The sequence below is a fragment of the Coenobita brevimanus genome, chromosome 116, assembly GCF_032717465.1.
Source record: "Coenobita brevimanus isolate Jiangsu-jjx chromosome 116, ASM3271746v2, whole genome shotgun sequence".
NCBI lineage: Eukaryota > Metazoa > Arthropoda > Malacostraca > Decapoda > Coenobitidae > Coenobita > Coenobita brevimanus.
In genome coordinates this window covers 7,548,809-7,558,808 of record NC_137069.1, presented here as the reverse complement: position 1 = coordinate 7,558,808, position 10,000 = coordinate 7,548,809, and positions in this window count along the sequence as shown.

The window sequence follows — 10,000 nt, the reverse complement described above, 5'->3', positions numbered from 1 at the left end:
CTCAATTACGAAGTGGCAAAGAGTACCACCACCCTGTACCTGAGACTCCAGTTTCACTTCCCGCAGAATCACTTACTACCCATCCTACACTCGTAAATCCAGATACCTCCTCCTCTACTCCTGCCTCTACTCTCCCTTCTTCCTCTACTCCTTCCCCTGTCGTTACCTCTCCTGCCTCCCTTCATACCCCGTCTTGCTCGCCCTTAACTGCCACTACCTTCTCTCTCTCCCACACCTCTCCTGCCGCCACTTCTACACTTCCAGCCATGGCCAACCCTCCACAGTCTATCAATCTCGACGATGCCAATCGTCCCAAATTTACCGGCCAGGACCCAACTTGGTCTGTCTATGATTTCCTCAGAGATGTTGAAACAGAAATAAACAATAGACAAATAACCGAGGAATCGCTCAAAGTAGCCTACCTCCTCGGTCGCTTGCACCACGGTAAATCGGACATCGGATCCGCGATCCGTACAGGACATTTCGATAGCATTCGTACCTTTGCTGATTTTCGTACGGAACTCATCAGCCTTTGTTGCCAGCATTCAAATACCGCGTCTGTCATGGGATTCATTAATCTCCTAAACCAACTAGATGAGGACTTGCGCATCCCAGCACAATATGCCAAGCTCTGCGAAGCTGCCGCCGCCATGAAAGCAACAAGTAGCGAGATGCTCCAATTACTGGTAGGCACGAAATGGTTAGAAGACAAGAATGGCGTTCCAATGCTTTCACTCACCAACTTTGCTGACTTAATTGGTTACCTGAGATTCCTTCACTGGCTTACTCCTAAACAGCGAGAGCTAGCCTTGGAAATCGGTTTCAATCCAGGAGATAAAATTATTCAGGTCACTAAAGCCATTCATGAAAGAACAGATTCGAACTACAAGCGTCAGGGCACCACCCAACCCTTGGCCTCCTCAGTCTGTCACACCTCCACTACCCCAAACCAATCTCGCTCCCGTCCCACCACACGCGGCAGACCTGCCACACATCGCTCTCCTACCGCAGGTCGTGATCAATCTAGCGCCCGACGGAACAGACAATCTTCGATTCTTTGCTGGTACTGTGGTCATCCTGGACATCAAGCATCCAGTTGCGACTGTACATACAGATGTCCTCACCCCCAAACCAGACAGCGCACGCCTTCCCGCTCACGTCGTCCACACTGCAAATACCACAAATCAAGCACGACTCACACCACTGAGGAATGTCGTTACCTCAACCGCCAACAGTCGGGGGAAGCGCCGCGTCCGTATCGGACCAATATCACATAGAACCAGAAACCCAACTCCCCATCCGCCATGTAGGTCCCATAACATCCTCGGGTTTAGTCATTCTCGGCAGCAGTCATGACATACCAACGTCATTCTTCTTGGACACAGGATCCATAGTAAATCTCATCTCCGAAAATTCCTTACAAATTATTCATCGCCATCACAACCACGTCAGTTTCCTAGAACCACCAGACAGTCGCCAATGTGGTGTTAACGGCTCAGAGTTTAAGGTTAAGGGAAGAGTCACCCTTGAAGTCAAACTCCACAGAGATTTGCCCCCTATCCCAATTGAATTTCATGTCACTAATGACTTGCAGTATCCCGCAGATGCCCTTATTGGTTTCTCCACCATGGCACAACACTCCATTGCATTATTACCTGCTTGTGGTAGTATAGACATTTCTGGATTCCCGGTTTACACTATGGAATGTCCCCGTCCTGTTCTTACGATCAAATCAGTCCTTCAATTACCTCTGTCCCTATCACTACCAAAAAGTCCAACCCAGCCCAAACCACCACTATCATCATCTGAGAATACAGAGATCATTCCTTTACTGACTGCGAGCAAGGACATAAATTCCTCAATGTCTCCTGAAACATCATCTCAGCCCTCGAACATGGCTCTTACATCCTCTCCCGACAACACTATCGCTGACTCAGACATGTCTCAGTTACCTACCTCACACAGTCTGAATGATCTTCTCCAACACGCAGAGACGAAACGTGCAGTAACGAATACGTGAACAATTTTGTTACCGCATGAGTTCACCAAAGTCTCTTTTTGTGTTGCCGGTGCGAAAGAAGGAGTGGATGTACTAACCCTACCTGAGACATGTTGTGTGAATGGCTTGACTTATGAGTCAGCGTGGTGTACAGTCTTAGAGGACAGTTTATGCTACCTGTACTTGCTCAATGTCACAAATGCTCCACTAAAACTTAAAAGTGGTGTAAAGATTGGAGACTTCCTAGTATACCCAGCGGCCGTAAAGGTGTGCCAGGATTCCTCAATTCCTACTATTCAGACTGATGATACGCCAATCGGTGTATGTATTATTAACTCTACGGGATCTGCGCCGACATATTCACCCGATATGCTCTCACATCTCACTTGCATAGATTTCCCAGACAATACGCCTCAACTCCTCGACCTTCTGACCTCGTACAGAAACGTGGTTGCCTTACCCGGTGAACCGATGGGTAGAACAGACCTTGTCAAACATACGATTGAATTACTACCAGGAACTCAGCCGATTTACATACCAGCGTATCGATTTCCTCACAGTCAGAGAAAGTAGACAGATCAAATGGTACAAAACATGTTAGACCAGGACATTATTGAACCCTCCATCAGTCCATGGAATAGCCCACTTTTCTTAGTACCAAAGAAGGACGGCAACTTTAGACCAGTAGTTGACTATCGTAAGGTCAATTCTGTCACCGTTCCAGACCGTTTCCCGTTACCTGTCCTCACTGATTTGCTAGAATCCCTTGGTGAAAATAACGTAGTCTTTTCATCTTTAGACCTCCTCAGCGGGTACTGGCAGGTCGAAATGGAAGAGTCCTCTCGCCCAGTTACAGCCTTTAGCACCCCTTCCGGACATTTTCAGTTTAAGAGACTCCCTTTTGGTCTGAGAAATGCTCCTTCCGTGTTCATGCGACTTATCCATTCAGTCTTCAGCGGTATGATGGGACACTCTCTTTTTGCTTACCTAGATGATATCATTGTTGTGAGTAAATCCATCCCTGATCATTTTACCAAACTCCAGGAAGTCTTTGAACTCCTCCAGCTCGCAGGCCTGAAAATCAATCTCAGTAAATGTGACTTCCTGTGAAAGAAAATCAAATTCCTAGGCCATGTCGTAGATGCACAAGGCATTCATACTAATGAGGATAAAACTAAGGCGATCATTAACTTCCCAGAACCTACCACTACCGACGTTGTACGAAGTTTCCTGGGCCTCAGTGGCTATCATCGTCGCTTCATCTGGGATTATGCACAGATCGCCGCTCCTCTGACCCACATTCTTACTCAAGCAGAATGTGCCCTTTGTTTGGACTAACAACCAGTCACAGGCTTTCCAAAAGCTAAAGACAGCTCTTGTAAATGCCCCTGCTCTAGCGTTCCCTGATTATACCACACCCTTCCTTCTCTGCACAGACGCCTCAGGCACTGGACTTGGTGCCGTTTTGATGCAACTCGATGAAGCATCAAGGAAGCGCGTAATAGCGTATGCTAGTCGCACCCTTACAACCGCTGAACGTAACTACAGTGTCACAGATCTCGAAGCGCTAGCGGTAATCTGGTCCTTGAAACATTTCAGAGATATAGTCTATGGTTATCCAGTGCATATCCAAACAGACCACCTTCCACTATGTGATTTGTTCAAGAATCGCAACCTAACAGGTAGACTAGCTAGATGGTCTGTCATCATCCAGGACTTCAATCCCACTTTTCAATATGTACCAGGCAAGTTGAATGTAGTTGCAGACGCACTCTCACGTCACGTAGCAGCAGCTATAACATCACTGCAGCCTGAAGTAACTGAAAATAATACACTAACGTCAGAAGTTGTTCGAAACTTTCAGCGCCAAGACCCCATGTGGTCCAAAGTCATTTATTTCCTAGAATCTGGCGATGCCTCGACCTTACCTACTCTGCCAGTATCGCTAGATGAGTTCATGCTAGATGATGATCTCTTGTACAGGAAAATACTGCTAACCGGCAAAGATATGCCCAATCGCGAAGTACGCCAACTTGTTGTTCCCACTGCCCTGATACCAAAGGTTCTTCATAATGTTCATAATACTCCTCAGGCTTCCCATCCAGGTAAAGACCGATGCTTGCGCCAAGCACGTCTCAAATACTATTGGCCAACCATGCGCCGTGATATCAATGCCCACTGTGACTCTTGCCTCTCCTGCCACTGCCACAAAGGATCAACCGGCTTACCAGCACCTCTCTTACAATACCCAGTCCCATCACAACCATGGGAAACTGTCTCAATCGATCTCTTAAAACTACCTCTCACTTCTTCCGCTACTGTGTCCTCGTACCCCTCTCCGACAAGACCGCGAAGAGCGTTGCACGTGCCCTTGTAGATCACGTAATTTGCCCGTTCAGTACCCCTCATACCATTCTTACTGACAACGGTACAGAGTTCAACAATAGCCTTCTCGATGAGATCTGTCTCCACTTTCATATCAGTAAGTGCAATGTCGTGCCTAACCATCCGGCTTCCAATGGCCTTGTAGAACGCCACAACCGAAAAATCTTAAGAGTGCCTCAGACATCTAGGCTCCCATAGTTCGTCCTGGGATGACTGGATTCCCCAAGTGACATCCTCCATCAATAGTTCCATCAATGCATCCATTGCTGAATCTCCCTTCTTCGTCCTCTTTGGCTTTGACAAGGACCTCCCATACTCTCTCTTATCCTCAAAGCCAGAACCCATCTACAACATGGATGATTATGTTAAACTAAAATTGGCCAACTTCCAGACAATCCACCAGTCTGTCCAATCCACTTTGGCTTCCTCTCAGGAGGACATGCTGCAGCGCCAACATAAATCCGCCTCTCCTATCACTATCAATGTAGGCGATCTTGTCTTTGTTCATTCCCATACGCGTTCCTCTAAGTTGGATGACAAATTTACAGGGCCCCACCGAGTCCTCACTCAACAAGGCAACAAATTTCACCTCCAGGACCTGTCCACTAGGGACACCAGATGGGTCCACGTCGATGACTTAAAGCGAGCACCCCGTGGCCTCATGTTGGAAGAGTCATTTACACAACCTCCTGCCCCCTCTTCCCCTCCTCCCATCCCTCAGTCTACCTTGTCTCCACCTATCCCTCAGTCTCCTTCCTCTCCACCTCCACCTGCTCATTCATCAATCAATCAATATCGGTCCAAACTGCGCTCTGCCCATCAACCTCTTCACGACCTCCCCCATTAACTCTACCCTGATTTTCTAGGTACGATGTTAGCGTTCTCCCTGCTGGCAGTGCTGACCCTCCTGGGGTCTGGGTCAGGTCAGGACGATGGTGGAGTACGTCCCGGGGCCTTGGTCGGCTCAGGAGGCGAGGTAATGCTTATCGAAGCCGTAGCCTCCTTGCGCTACGATCTTGCGCCCCTGGCCGACATAGCCATTGCCCTACCTGCCTACGCGCACCAGCTCCACGGAATCAGGAACCATCTCACGGCCCTGGGGACACACAACCCGAATGAGTATCTCTATAACCTTTTCCTCCCACTCTCCTGGCAATTGCAATACATAAGTAACAGATTCACTGAGCTCAATGACACATTTTCCATTCAGACACCCGTGGGTCGTTCTCGTGTGAAACGAGGTCTCTTCGACTTCGGCGGTGAGATTCTGAGTGGCTTGTTTGGCGTTGCTACAGCCCGTGACATTTCTGGCTTCAAATCTGATCTCACTCATTTAGCTTTAGCCCTAGAATCACAACGCCGAGTCATTAAAATCCAACACACTATGTTACAGAAGCTCACAACCCAACTCAATGAAGTCAAGTCCACTCTAAACAATTTCACCGATATCTTACAACGCCACCTTTCAGATCTCAACGTTATCTCTCAGTTCTTCTACCTCAAACTCAACATGGATAATCTCCAACTAGCCATTGACTCTCTCTTGTCTCAAGTCTCTGCCTTGATTCGTATCCTGGTCGATGCTATCAATGGATGTGTCACTGGCGACTTAGTACCTGTCTCAGCTCTCCGTTCTGTCCTGGAATGGGCTCCCTCCACCTTCGGTCTATCCCCAGTCCTCCCTTACTCCTCTCTTGAATATTATTATCCTGTTCTCGAAGCCACTCTTCTCCCAACATACGTCGTCGTCCATATTCCTCTCCGTTCTGCCATAACCTTTAACCTTTTCCACATCATTCCCTTCCCTTTCCGCCTTAACAACTTGTTACAGGTATCTGTTCCTTCAGAATATTTCCTCCTCTCCCATGATCATCTTTCCGTTGCCTTCCTTTCTTCCCCAGACCTCCAGCAATGTTCCTCCCTTACTCCGACCTCTCATCTCTGTGCTGCCCACCTTTTCGCTATCTTCCCTAGCAGTGCTACACGCTGTGAGTCTGCTTTAGTTCGCAACCATTCCATCTACTCGGCCTGTTCTTTTGTCCTAGCTCCTGACCTCCCGGTCCACCATGCTCACCTCAACCATGTCCAGTATTTCTTCTTTGCTGTTCCCGTCTCTGTCACAATCATGTGTCCTGGTTCTTCCGTTCGCTCCGTCCCCGCTAGTGGTCTCTACAAAGCACCTGACTATTGTACCGTCAAATCAGAGTCTGTCACACTTACGCCACTCGCTATCACCAAGCTGTTCGTAATCACTCCTATGACATCTTTCAACCACTCGACATGCCTTCTACCCTACCATCTGCCAACATTACCATCACCTCCCCTAACTTGCGCATGCTAACCTTCCTCAATGACAGTGATTTCATTATGGATCAATTTTCTCTGGCCTTCAGCCGTTCATGGGTTCATCCAACAGTTGTGTTTCCCCCTGTGGTTATCGCTTTCATAGGTTTTCTACTCAACATCTGTGCAGTGCATTGTTGTGTCAGAAAAATGGAACATCGACTCCGGGAAATCAGAGTCGCTACAGGCATAGTACGCCCTACACACGACGTAGAAACTCCCCGTACTTAGTGCCCTCACATTCAGTGACTACCAATGCCATCTGACAATTAACCAACCTGTGAACAGAACTCTGCCTGCTAGAAAATGATGGTATTTCTTTAATGCATTACCGAGTGACAGTGTGTCCTACAGAAAATACATAAAAAAAAAAAATGAAGGAAGAACAACAATAGAACTCTCATATCTACTCCTTGTTTATCATGTATCAAACTATTATTGTATAATTCCCATTATGTCTTATTCCTTGTATATCTTATATGTATATATCCTTCTCCTTCCCTCCCCTCAACATGGCCATGTCTCCCCTACTGCCCCTGTATCATACTTATCCCTTGTACAAACCTCCCGGTCCTACCTTTCTACTATAATCAAACACCATTTAACTCCCGGTGTCAGGAGACACGGTCTCAGCTACCCGGGGGAGTAGTGTACCCCCCCCACAATATGTCTACCCCCGATGTATATATGTCCCCCCCCCCAATGCATACATGCCCCCACTAAACTTGCTAGGTCAGCACGCTTTCCCACGCCTGAAGACGGCGTTATTGCATCAGTTGATACCACGCAGCCGAGTCGGGCAGACTATTTTACTGTGAGCTTGTAATAAACTCCTTATCTAGCTGTTTGTACACCGAGTTTCTATCACCAAAGTATTGCAAGTTACAAAGAAGAAGAAGAAGAAGATGATGATGATGATGATGATGATGATGATGATGATGATAAGGAGGAGGAGGAGGAGGAGCAGGAGCAGGAGAGAAAAAGAAAATGTAAAAGAAGAAGGAGATGAAGAAAGAAGAAGAAGAAGAAAAGAAGAATGAGGAGGAGGAGGAAGAGGAAGAAGGAGGAGGATAGGGAAGAGGGAGAAGGAAGAGGAGGAGGAGAATGGAGAAACAGGTGAAGAGATTAAGAAGAAAGAAAAGAAATAGTTCAGGAAAGGCTTAGGAGAAGGAGGACAAGAGGGGAGTAGGAGAGGTGAATTAAGGTTAAACCAGACTACCCCTGACCTAATAACCACAAATCATCCTCAGATAGGGCAGTTAAAGTCCCACTGAGGCAAACTTTGATCCACTTAAGTATAAACAAGTATATTAATTTCTCTTCAAAATTTATTTACTCTCTTCCAGTATACGAGTCCTTTTGGTTGTATTCAGTTCCCCTCCGTACACTTCAAATAAATTCAGATATACTGTGTTCCCTTTAGGCACTGATGAGGGGCCTTCACGTGGTGGCACTGTGCACCCTGGGCTGAGCTATGCATCTGAGGCGTCCACCCTGAACCAAAACCTCCTCATACCTCCCAGCACCTCGCCGTGGGAAGGACCCTGTTCCGACCCTGCCGAGGGATAGTCTACCACAAGGGGGCGCTGGATCAATAATGTACCTGTAGGACTGCCCAATACAAGTACTTGCTTACCTGTTGTCGACGGGTTTGCTCTGCCAGAGAGAGAGAGAGAGAGAGAGAGAGAGAGGTTAAGCAACAAAAACTGCGTTCTTTGGTAAATTTGCAACTCTATTCATGTCGGCTCAGGTTAGATTACAGGAAAAAAAAAAAATCCCACAGACAAACGCCACATCCCTGAAACAGATCCTTGGGTGTCGCTGAGCCAAGGAAAAAAAAAAAAAAAAAAAAAAACAGGAAAGAAAAAAACAGCCAGAAAATTTTCCCCCAATAAAAAAAAATAGCCCAAAAACTTCCTCCTAGAAAAAGAAAAACCCAGCCAGAAAACATCTTCAAAAAAGAAAGAAAAAAGTCAGAAAAAATTCCTACAAAAAAAGTCAGCCAGAAAACTTCCTCCAAACAATTAAAAAAACAACCAGAAAACTCCCTCCATAAAAAAGAAAAAAAACAATCAGAAAACTTCCTAAAAAAGATAAGACAACCAGAAAACTTCCTCCAAAAACAGCCAGAAAACTTATTCCAATAAGAAAAAAAGCAGCTAGAAAACCTCCTCAAAAAAAAAAAAAGAAAAACCCAGCCAGAAAACTTCCTCCAAAAAATGAAAAAGGCCCAGCCAGAAAACTTCTTCCCCCCAAACAGAAAACCCAGCCAGAAAACTTCCTCAAAACAAAGAAAAAAACAAAACTTTCTAAAAAAAAGAAATAAAGCCAGATCTCTTCCTAAAAAAAGCCAGAAAACGTCCTCCAAAAAAAGAAAAGCAGCAGCCAGAAAACTTCTTAAAAAACAGCCAGATAATTTCCTCAAAAAAGAAGGAAAAACCCAGCCAGAAATTTTGCCCCAACTACCTCGTCCATGCATCTTCCCGCTGCATACGAGTAAGTTCCCCCAAAGCGCAAATGTCCGAGAATTGGCTAGTAACCAAGGAGATTCATCCCTACCAACGTTTGTATTTTTGGTACAGCGATCAGTGCATTTTATCTAACTTGGCCAAGATGCCTAACCCATCTTAGCTCCGTTGATGACCAAGTGTAGTTAGATTGGAGGGGCCATTTTAGCTAGTAACCAAGGAGACTCATCCCTACCTCATACCCAGGGGTTATCGAATTTCATGCAATAAGACTGTGAGAGTAGGACAGATCCGTCAGATGAAGATAAATTGGTTACAGTTATATTTGCGTTTATCTGGCTGTGTGTGTGTGTGTGTGTGTGTGTGTGTGTGTGTGTGTGTGTGTGTGTGTGTGTGTGTGTGTGTGTGTGAGAGAGAGAGAGAGAGAGAGAGAGAGATCTACAAACACCAACGTCAACACCCTTCATAGCTATAAACAACCACACACTGAACAATAACTTTCAGAATCCATTAATGCCACCTTCGGAATTCAATAGCCTTTTCAAAATATTGCCTAAGCGTTTCAGAACTGTTCCACCCCCCAAAAACAAAGGCATTTTAATTGTCCTCCAATATTTCAAAAATGTGCCTATGAAATTCTTAACTCTAGCCATCAAAAAGAATGTTAATGAAAAGGAAGTTGAAAGCATTATTCTGCCATTCTGAATTTTAAAACGAGGCTACTCAGACAATTGACTTACAAAACTATTCCCCAGTTTATGCATCAAAGGGAATGTTGAGGAGGAGGAGGAGGAGGAGGAGGAGG